General features: G+C 38.5%; 1 protein-coding gene across 3 annotated transcripts in view; it reads left to right on the top strand.

Annotated features, from left to right (window-relative positions):
• Nucleotides 1-12,335, top strand: part of LOC149220267 (uncharacterized) — a 519,697-nt gene that overhangs the window by 436,836 nt on the left and 70,526 nt on the right. The gene's annotated exons all lie outside the window — the stretch shown is intronic.

Below are 12,335 nucleotides of genomic sequence, written 5' to 3'. Positions count from 1 at the left end.
AGGAGGATGATTGCAGCAAATCAAAAAACAACTTGAAAATGAAAAGGTAGTAATGATATTGTTTGTTGGACGGTATTCTAGTATTATACATGGCCACCTTTTCCATTGTGCTATTCTGATGTCTACGCTATCTGTTCCGGCTCTGGGTCAACTATGCTTTCATCAAACATATTTTGTAAGATTGAATAACATGAAAAAGGCTCTGAAGCCTGCACTGTACGTAATAGTTGTCTGAAGGTAGTAGTTACAGAATAAATCATCCACATTCCCATCTGTTGGGTAATCCAAACTCTATCTTCAATTAATTCACACCCCTAAAATGCTAAGTCACCAGACACGGGGACACGGGACAGTCAGGACACTCAAATTCGAGTGTCCAACACGGGGCACGTAGAACCCCGGAACAAGACACGTTGGACACATTATATAATACTATATATATATATATATATATATATATATATAAATACTAAATAGATATTTCATATTACTCAAATTTTCATGATGATACAAATTCAGACATACATCTAGATTCCACATTGTAAATTTATAACATCATGCAAACAAATATGATCGTGACAGATTCATCAGTGATCCAATACGAGGAAGACAAGAAATTAACAATAAACTGCAGTTTTCTCATTAAGTCATCAAAATCAAAATGTGTTACATAGGTACTGAGTCTTGAGGAATCCTGACTAGGAATGCCAATGACAAATAGAAATGGAAAATACAAAACTACATGGTAGTAGGTAGCTCATCAATCATCATCATCAAAATCAGCATTAGTGTCACGATCACCACCGCTCTCCTTTGCATCCTCCTACTCTGTATCCAATGTAATCTTTGCATTTGTTGGTGTGGAGGATGACCTCTCAAGAATATCACCATCATCAAAAGTAGCAGGGTTTAGCACTTGCTCATTAAGATCCAAGTTGGCCAATGCCAACTCAACACTGTTGTCCAAACCCATATCATCAGGAAACACATCCCACATCTTTGTCTTTCCCTTCAACAACTCCTCCCTTTGCCTGTAAATAAGATGAAGGTTGGTGTGCACGTACACCATTGTCTCTGCCCTGGACTACTCAAGCCTGCTCTTTTTCAAACTATACAAATTCCCATATGTGCTCCAATTGCTCTCGCAATAAGAGGATTAAAGCAAAATGCACTTACCGGTTGCTTGAATTACCTCCAAAATGCTCCTAAACTACTCGCTCCCACACACCCACAACAAGAGAGACACATTACAATGAAGAGAAAGCTACCCAAATCGGGATTTTAAAGAGCTGCGACATGCTTTTCAAGAGGGGCATGTGTCCCAAAATCATCACATGCTACTTTGGGGAATCAAATTCTCTAGGTCCACGAATCCCTCATGTTCGAACACGCTTGAGCCACGAATTGGACACATGTCCCTTGAGAATCGTGTCCAACATGCGGGATTCAGGACACATGGGGGGAGGATGAATCCGGTTACGTAGCTAAGGTGATAGCAAGAAATATACTTCCCTGTTCTTGAGAAAATATTGAAACATAGAAGTCTTCTTGTCATTAGAGACATTGAGAATCAACACACTAATTAAATCTAGGCCTCTTACAGTGAAGGACTCTTTGCAGATTTATAGCATTGATATTTACTTACCTAGAGATATTTTGGAATGATGCTAGTGCTAACTCAAATTTTGGCTTATCAACCTGTCCCTAAAGTAAACCCCTACTTTCTCCTCTAAAACTAAAGTGTAATTCAAATCTTTCCAATTCTTCATGCAATATTTCATGTGTCACAAACTATTGAATGAAAGCCTCTTGTTGACCCCAACATATGTCAAGTAAAGGTGAGAATTAAAATAGATCAGGAAATGTTCATTAATGAAAGATTGAAGAGATCATTGAGAGTTGAGATATGTTGGGGATTGTTCTCATAATTTTAGATGTGCTTTATATGTTGAAGTTTCTAAGTCTACCAGTTAGAAACCCTCCATGCACTTTACTGATTTATTCCTACCTACTTGTTCTGTTACTTAACAAGTTATTTACAATGTAAATACTGAAAATAAACACTAGTGCATGCTCAACATATTATAGATCAACAACTGAAGGAAATAAAAACAATCACACCAAATGACCCTGTTATTTTTGGACCAATGTCCCTAGAAAAACCCAATGCGGGAAAACCGATTCAGCTATCTGAGGGTTTTCTTATTAAGCAATTTCAGAGTACAATCTGGGTGCCAAATCCGGCTTACCCAACAGAGAATTTCCTTGGCAGTACTACCTCTCAGTCTGAGACAAATGTCCCGACTGAAACCCCGAATAAACCTTTTGCAGCTCCTCAGCTCCAATCTGCCCCAGAAACCCCAGCATCTGCCTTTCTGGACTACATCAACCCCTCTCTGCCCAACACTGGCCCTCCGTCACCCTAAATGGGTCTGCGTCAGCCTTAGGAGGCCCTGCGTCAGCGTTCTGGCCCTCTACGTCAGCGACGCTGGCCTTTCTAAAGCTCTGCGTAGCTCCCGGCTGCCTCTGCATGGCCCTGCATGAGCCCTGGATGCTACTGTGTCACTCTCTCTGGCTCCTGCGCTGCTCTCTCAGCACTATCTCTGCCTCTCTATCTCTCTCTACTCAATGCCCCTCAGTTGCAACTCCGATCACTGATTCTATCTCTCTTAGCAAACCCTACTCTAGAGAATAGAATAACTGATCATCTGGTGTGCTCTCCAAGTGACCCTCAAGCCTCCTCTTATACTTTTCTCGTTGACATATCAATGGCCGAGATTAAGTTCCTAATCAACGGCTAAGATTAGATCTAGCTTGATCAATGTCTTTTGAAACATTCTATCACAGTTTTATATTAATCCACATTAATATTTTAATTTCCCTAAGTTTAGACTTAGGGACTCCATTAAAAATATTAATTATTTTAATATCTCCTGAACTATTTAGAATCTGCGCAAACCCTTTCTGGGTATTGGAAATCTCATGTGCCCCAACCTCTCCACCAAATTTCGTGGCTAGAGCACATCCATGCTACCCCAAATCAACATTATACACAGATCTGCACAGGGCACACAAAGAATTTGTCTTACAACTCAAACTACATAGAAGTGTGTTACTTCCCGTTTATGTCATCTTAGTTTGCTATTCATGGTGACTTAGACGAAGACTCTTATAGGGTCCTATATGCTGGCATCACTCAATACTCGATGATGGGGGATGTCATTTTATTGGGAAACTTCACCCATACCTGTTCTCTTCAGATCAACGTTGCAAACATCATGATTTTATTGCGAAAGAATCAAGAAATCACAATTTTTTTACTAGGCCAATCTTTTTGACCAAAAATATCAACGATTTTTTCAAGGGAAAAAAAATTCTCGATTTTATTGTAAACCGTGCTAAAAAATCAATAGTCATTGGAAAAAATTGTCGAGTCACGGATAAGGGGGGTGATTTAAGCAGTGTTATAAGAACAAGATTGAATTGGACCCTTGGAATGCAATTTAAAAATAAAACAATAATTTATGAGTTGGGCAGCCTAATATTCAACAATGGGGCTTGCTACCCACCAAAATGGGTAAGCTTGTAGGGAAAAAAATTCTCCCACATTGGATAGCCAACCAACAGCCTCTACCAACCACCGTTAGATGTTGATATGCCATGTGCCTCCACCACTTGTATCAGCCATGTGCCTCTACCACTTGCATCATTCATCTGCTTCTCACCCATCTGACATTAGCATATGGACGAAGTTGGGTTGCCATTCAAAAGGTACTTTGATCATTTTGCAATCGGGTGCTTCTACTTGTTTTTTTTGGGAATTTAATATGGATTATGGGGTGATCTGGAAGATTGATACTCCTTGACCATATTTTTGTTCTCTCACCTTACTAGGGTGGTTGATCTTTGACCCTAGTCTAGTGGACCTCCTTTAAGGCCCTTTCAGTTACAGGAGGGGCACTACCTAGGAAGCCATGATTGAGATAGTGTGTTCCATCTTCCCTATATCATAATTAACACTTTCCATCATACATTACAAGCCCCATGCCTCACCTCCATTCTTCGGGTACAACTAGTCATTGGTTCTTGGGGATTTGGCACTCACATGTTCACATACCTTGAGTAGAGCTCGAAAATTTTTCCCTAGGAGGTTAATGCAACTAAAAGAAAAGGAAAAAGCATATCATGGCCATAACAAAACAAATAGAGAAAAATCAAAATGTAAAAGATGGTCGGGACATAAGAATTAGCCCGTGGACAAAAGCCTAGCATAACCTTTACCTATCTCATATGGCCATCACCTGGTTCTTGAGCACGTGATGTTCCTTTACATCAAAGAAGGAACCCTTGCATATCCCAACCCCGATGAGTGATAAACTAACTCATCTTAAAGTGGTAATAAAATTGCTACATCGTACAAAGCAAGCTCTAACCCTTGAGCTATAAGTTGTAATACAAGGAATAATCAAGAAGTAAAAAGCGCACAAGAGGGAAGGAAAAACCATGGGTGAGTTGGTAATTGATGCATCCATGAATGCTCCCTCCTCACATTTATACACTCAGGATGTGGACATTGTTAAATATTGCAGCTCAGACAGGTGTTCTAGTCTTGAGAGGTGTCGTTGAGGCTAGGACCATGGAGGACTTAATTATCTTCAAGCCCATGTAATTTTTCTTAATGGAAATATCTTAGTTATGTCAATTAGTGATTTTTTAATTATTTCCTAAGTTAAACTAGGGAAAGTGAAAAATTAATTGACATTAGTTGGGATAAGATCAATTTACCTCTAGAAGGTTGTAGAAAGTTTCTAAGATGATCTTAGCCATCGAATGGATCATGTGAATTTCTAATCTTGGCCATTCATTTGTGAATGAGAGATTATAAAGGTAGATCAATGAGATGCAATGGAGACACATAGAGTGGGTGAATCTTCAAAGAGACACTAGGAGGGTTTTAGCAACAGTGATTGAGAAGAAATTGCCAGAGTTTATTCTTAATAAAGGTTTCTGGTTCCTCAGTGACAGAAGGAGGCCGAGTTATTTTTGTAGAAGGAGGCCGAATTTGCTAGTTTGAGTTTGCCAATTTATCAGTACGATTTTCCAGAGCAAATTCCCAGAGGTAGTGCGAGTTGGGGGGGAGCCCAGATCAAGTTTCCAGTGCTAGGGCAAATTGCAGGAAAGATGAATTGCAAGAAATGAGAATTGTAGGAAAGGAGGATTGAATTTCTGGAGGTTGTCAGATTGACAGTGTGAATTGTTGGAGGTTGCCAGTGTGGATTCCAGAGGAGGTGCAAATTGCAGGAAAGGGCTATTATATACCTAGGGGGGATAATATGGGGTACCAAGGGAGGTACCCAAGGTAATAATGTACTAATGGGATGGGCCATAGTAATGAATAAGGTGGTTAACCCATATCATGTAAGGGACCACAAGTAGTTAGTAATAATGTAATGGGCCCATGGTATTAGTTTGATAGTATGAGGGAACCATGGTAATGACCCATGGTATTGTATGTATGAGGCCTATATAGATGCTAGAGACTCCATGGGAAGGAATTGTCAAGGATTATTGTATGAACAGGCATATGGCCTGTGGAGTGTTCTCCTTCCTTAAGGAGTGAATGTATGGTGTTGCCCTACTTTAAGGGTTTGATTAATAAAGAATCACTTCATATTATTTCTGGGTTTATTTACATTGTCATATCAGATCTATAATATTTCTGGGTTAGATCTATAACAAGTGGTATCAAAGCACTTTCTTGGGCAAAAAAGTGGAGTTTTTTTTTTTTTTTTTGCAGGATTTCAGAGGCGGCGAGTTTGCAGATCAGATCTGTATGTTTTGGTGCAAGATCTGCAAAATCTAATTGCAGATCTGGATTCTATGTGAAAAAATACTCGATTTCAAAAAAAAAATCAGTCGAATCGGAGTCCGGATGAAGGAGATATCGCTGATTTAAAAATCAGTGGGGTTGCAGACAATTTTTTGGGGTAGCGAGTTTGCGGCGTAGATCTGGACATTCTGGTGCAATATCTGCAAAATCTAATTGCAGATCTGGATTCTTTGTGAAAAAATACCCAATTTCAAAAAAAAAATCAGTCGAATCGGAGTCCGGATGAGGGAGATATCGCTGATTTAAAATCAGCTCTTTTTGCAGAAATTTTGGTGACGGCGGGAGAGTTGCAGCGCAGATCTGACATTCCAGTGCCTAGATCAAGATTTCTATCACATGGGCAGATGCAGAATGATTGTTCCATTTCTGAAAACAGGTCATAATAGGGATTCTGAGCAATATTGACTAAACTGTGACAATTTCAAATTTTCACCAATTTTTTTGTGATGGCGGGCCTAGCTCAGAGTTTGAGGGACTTGTATAAATTTGATGGCTCTCATCCAGCCAAATGGCTAGCACAAATGGAGAAATGTTTTAGATTGAATTACATCATGGATGATGAGACTCAGCTGCGTATGGGAAAAATGTACTTGGACAATGAAAGATGGCAATGGTGGCAAAGGCATCAATGTTGCTATCGAAGGCCCTTGACTTGGGAAATATTCACAAAAGCTCTTATGGACCACTTTGACCGTAAAACTAATCTTGTGGATAAGCTGACACAGACAAACACACAACCTAGCAAAGATTTTATTTTTACAAAAAAGAAGGAAACCAAGGAACCTAAAGGGTTATTTTCTGCTGGTATCTCCTTATTGCAGGTTCATGGATTGATTCAGAAAGAGAAGATCATTGTTTCTATAAATCCTAGTTGCAAGCATAATTTCATCAATGTTAAAGTGGCAAAAAAAATTGCAAATTCCAGCAAAACACATTGAAAACACACAAGTGGATGATGAGGATGTTCAAGTGTACAAGGATTTGAAGATTTCTATGGATAAGTATGTGTTGCATGGTGATTTTTATACTGCAGAGATGGATAATATGGATGTTGTTTTGGGATATTCTTGGATGGAATCTGTGGGTACTATCAATATTAATGTGCAGAAGAAATTCTTGAAGCTCTGGTATAAAAAGAAGAAAATTACATTACAGGATATTTCCATCAATAAACAGGTAGAGTCCAAGGAGGCTGAAGCAGAAGATGTTCTAGAGACTGACATATCAGATGATGAGCCAGTGATGATCGACAATCAAACACCTAAGTTACCGGATCCGGCACAGCCAGGTGGAGAATCGCCGGATCCACGGATCTGAACCGGATCCGGATCCGGATACTCCAAAATACGGTGAAAAATACATATTTTTAATAACGCAGATTTTTGAAACGGCTCGACTTTACCGGATACGGATCCCGCCGGTGGCCGCCGGAAGCGGTAATAGGTGGACGAAAAGTCAAAAAGCAGATATTTTTTTAGGTTTTTGTGGTCCCGCACCCGCATATTGTTTAACCTTTCTTTTGTCCGACTCACTGTTTCTTTTGTCGCCATTCCTGCACAAACTGACTCGTTCCGACCGCCGGCCCCTCCTGCACAGTAATTTTTGGTTGCGGGCTTAACTCCGGCCCCACTGCACGCAGTGTTATCACAGTTCCCGGCGCCGGTTCCCCTGCACGCGGTGTTAACACAGTCGGGCAGACTGTTCACGCCGGCAAAAGTTTTAGAAGCGAGGATTTAAGCGGCGTTAACAGGTATTATTCATGGTTATTATTGTTAATGTTTATTGTTACTATAATACGCTAACAGGTATTATTCACGGTTATTATTGTTAATGTTTATTGTTACTATAATACGCTAACAGGTATTATTCACGGTTATTATTAATGTTTATTCGTTATATATATATGTTATATGTTCGTCGTTCGTCGGTATATATATTCGTATATTCACGGTATATATATATGGTATATATATTCACGGTATATATATGTTATATATATTCACGGTATATATATGTTATATTCACGGTATATATATTCGTTATATATATATATGTTATATGTTCGTCGTTCGTCGTTATTATTTAATATTTATATTATTTAATATTTATGTTTATTATATATATATGTTATATGTTTATTATAATATTTATGTTTATTATATATATATGTTATATATGTTATTATATTTACAGTCCGTTTATATAATACATAAACGGTAATATATGTATTATATTAATCATAATGTTTTATGTTTATCCGTATGTTTATTGCTGTTTAAACTTTAAAGTTTAATGTTTAATATATTAAATAATTAACGTTTAATAACAGTTATAATATATATTAAATTTTAATATAACAGTTATTTGATTTGTTAATTTATTTAATATTTATATTTATATGTTATATTAATATAACATAATAATAACAGTTATATTAAAATTTAATATTTAATATATGTTATTTAAATTTTTTAAATGTATTTAAATTTTAAATTTAATTTTTTTAATGTATTTACAATTTAATTTTTAATTGTTTATAGATAATATTAATATATTATAATTTGATTTTTAACTGCAGTTGCAAGTAACTCTATACCATTATCATAATGGAACCATCACAACATGAGCATGGTGAAGGGGAAATCATCAAAACAGATCCAAAATCTCCTCTGTGGCAGTATGTGGAGATTATTGGAAAAAATCTCGGAGGTGGTTCATTTAAATGGAAGTGCAATGAATGCCAAGATATAAAAAATGGCTCATATACTAGAGTGAAGGCCCATCTCACCGGTCAAACTAACACAGGGGTGCAAGTATGCACCGGGCCAAAAGATGCAAATGGCAAACCTGGCCAAGGTTTGAGTCCTGGAAAAATGAAATTCTATGCATCTTTGCAAGAAGCTGCTGATAGGAAACTTGCTAAGGGAAAACACCCTGTGCAAAGTTCTACAACTAGGGCTCCATTGCCATCTAGGCCTGCTGCTACATCTAATAAAAGGGCCACTCTAGGCCCTCTTGAAGCGTGTTTCAATAATCAAGGTAGAGACATCGCTGATGAACATGTAGTTCGTTGCATCTATGCAAATGGGCTAGCATTCAATTTGGTGCGTTCCCCTTACTGGCAACAAATGATTAAGGCAGTTAATGAAGCGCCAAAGGGGTACAAAAGCCCTGGATATGAAAAGGTCCGCACTACCTTGTTGGCATCAGAAAGGCAATCCGTGGATAGACAGCTACAGGCAATCCGGGATACATGGGCAGAAACAGGGGTGTCCATCATTTCTGATGGATGGAGAGACCAAAGAAACCGCCCATTAATTAATGTTGTTGCAGTATGCCCCCAAGGGGCAATGTTTTTGAAGGCTGTTGATTGCAGTGGAATAGAGAAAGATGCATCTTTCATATCCACAATTCTTATTGATGCAATAGAAAGTGTGGGGCCACATAATGTTGTCCAAGTCATTACGGACAACGCACAGGTTTGTAAAGCTGCAGGTTTGATTGTGGAGGGTCGATATGACCACATCTTTTGGACTCCATGTGCAGTCCATTCATTGAACCTGATGCTTGCCAAGATTGGTGAGATTGAATGGATTAATGAAATATATGTAGCATCAAAAGAAATCCAAATGTTCATAACAAATCATTCAATGTCCCAAGCCATTTATCGGGGTTTTGCAAAGTTGGAGCTACTGAAGGTAATTTTTTTAATCAATACTATTTGTATTAGAAATAATGAAATTCTTATTTTGAATTACAAATTTATATATGTTTCTCATTTGAGATTTGGCCTTTTGAAACTTATAGGTTGCTGAAACTCGTTTTGCCTCCCACACTCTTGTCATAAAGAGACTTGTGGAGGTGAGACAAGCACTACAAGCAATGGTCATTGACCCTCTTTGGGAATCATGGAGGACTTCCACTTCTGATAGAGGGCAAAAAATCAAGTCCATCATTCTTGATGATGCAGGTGGGACAAGGTTCAATATCTTCTACGGTTCACTGAACCAATCTTGACCTTGATCAGGGCATTTGATACAGATACACCTTGCTTGGGGGAAGTTTATGAAAACATTGATAGTATGTTGGAGAGGATAAGGGAAATTATCAGGGCAAGTGAAAATGACCCTCATGAAACATTCTATTATTTAGTGAAGGACATAGTTACAGAAAGGTGGAACAAAATGACCACGCCATTACACCTTCTGGCATATGCATTGCACCCTAAATACTATCATTCTAAAACTTTGTCTTTACCTGGTAGAGCAGCACCAAACAAAGATTCTGAAGTGGTACAAGGATACAAGACAGCCTTGAAGAAAATTTATAGAGATATGGGAGTTGCAATGGAAGTCCACCAAGAATTTGGAGGGTTTGTACAGTCTACTGGTAGCTTTTCAGATCCAGTAGCTATGGATGATCGAGGACATCTTGATCCTATTACTTGGTGGGGCTTCCATGGTGGGGATAGCATTCATCTCTCTACTCTAGCCACTAGGTTGTTATCACAGGTTGCTAGTTCCTCATCAGCTGAGAGGAATTGGAGTACATATGGCTTCATCCATTCAGTGAAGCGAAACAGGTTGGGAGCGACAAAGGCTGAGGACCTTGTTTATGTTCATTCCAACCTCTGTCTTCTATCACATGTTGAACCAGAGTATAAAAAAGGTCCGAGCAGGATGTGGGATGTGGAGCCTGAGATCTCTGACTTGAACCTGACACTGAATGCCATGACTCACCTCAACCTACTTGAGGATATTGTTCCACCACCAGTCCAGCCTACTGATGCAACTTCCTACATTCCAGGACCCCCATCATCTATTCATGATGTAGAGTTGCAATATGCAGAAGATATAGATCCATTTGAGGATATGTAAATGTATTTACTATTATCATTCATGATATTATGAATCATGATCCTTGGACCTTTTTGTTACTTTGTATGAGGGACGATGCACCATTTCAATGTTTTAACTTTTAATCTTCATATTTATGATTTTATGATTTATCATTCAATGTTCTAAAAATGTTTGATGGTTTCATGGAGTATTTGATTTTTTAGCTTTAAGGTGTTTTTTAAAAGTTTAAATATATATATATTGATTGTACGTGACGTATCCTTGCCGTATCCGGATCTTAGATTTTCAAAAAACTAGCGGATACGGATACGGATCGGATAGCGGATCCGTATCCGTATCCGTATCCGTATCCGAATCCTGGTAACTTAGTCAAACACAAACAGAGGTTAAAGCAGAAAAAGTTACAGGTGCTGATACATCAGATGAGGGTTCAGTGGTTGAAGTAATATTAGAAGATAAGACACCACAACAAGCACCACAACATGTACCAGATAACAGTCAGGCTCCAGTAAGGGGTGAATTAAAGAAAAAGATATCGTGGGTTAAAACTTCAACATATCATCATCCACATCACCCCGCAAGACAACCATCAAGATGGCAACCAATTAGCCACAAGGACAACAACCCCCGCAGGACAAATAAAGAGGAGCGAAGATCCACCTACTACACATCAACACAGAAGAGCTACCACGATCAACTTCCATCTCAAGCGAGCGAGGCACCAGCGAGACCGAGGGTTCACCTTTCTCTTAGATGGCTAGATGCACGTGCATGGTACCAGTGGACTACTCTTTTGAGTAGATCTTATTATTTGTGTTCTTCCCATGTTTCGGGGACGAAACATGCTAAGGGGGGTGGAATGTTATATACCTAGGGGGGATAATATGGGGTACTAAGGGAGGTACCCAAGGTAATAATGTAATAATGGGATGGGCCATAGTAATAAATAAGGTGGTTAACCCATATCATGTAAGGGACCACAAGTAGTTAGTAATAATGTAATGGGCCCATGGTATTAGTTTGATGGTATGAGGGAACCATGGTAATGACCCATGGTATTGTATGTATGAGGCCTATATAGAGGCTAGAGACTCCATGTGAAGGAATTGTCAAGGATTATTGTATGAACAGGCATATGGCTTGTGGAGTGTTCTCCTTCCTTAAGGAGTGAATGTATGGTGTTGCCCTACCTTAAGGGTTTGATTAATAAAGAATCACTTCATATTATTTCTGGGTTTATTTACATTGTCATATCATATCTATAATATTTCTGGGTTAGATTTATAACAAGGGCTGAGTTAATCTACAAAGGGAGATAGTAAAGTTTCCCAGTCGATTTGTTCAAAGGTGGAGATAAAAACATTGCCAAAGCTTTGTCAGTGTCAGGCAAGCAGTTGTAATTTCACAATAGTAGTTTTTGCTAAAAATATTAATAAAAGCCCTCAGATATGAAAATTGGTTTGCCCACATTGGGTTTTTTCTTGGGATGTTTGTCCAAAAATACTCATTTTCGTTGTGTGATTTGTTTCTCGCATTTTTTGCTGCAATTTTTTTTTGTGAATGTTGTTGTTCATGTTGTTATTCAT

Source organism: Pinus tabuliformis, chromosome Q (assembly GCF_031772625.1).
Source record: "Pinus tabuliformis cultivar Carrire ecotype Pingquan chromosome Q, CPIR1, whole genome shotgun sequence".
In the NCBI taxonomy this organism is placed as follows: domain Eukaryota; kingdom Viridiplantae; phylum Streptophyta; class Pinopsida; order Pinales; family Pinaceae; genus Pinus; species Pinus tabuliformis.
The sequence above is the reverse complement of the archived record's forward strand: the minus strand, read 5'-3'. Positions and strand labels throughout refer to the sequence as shown.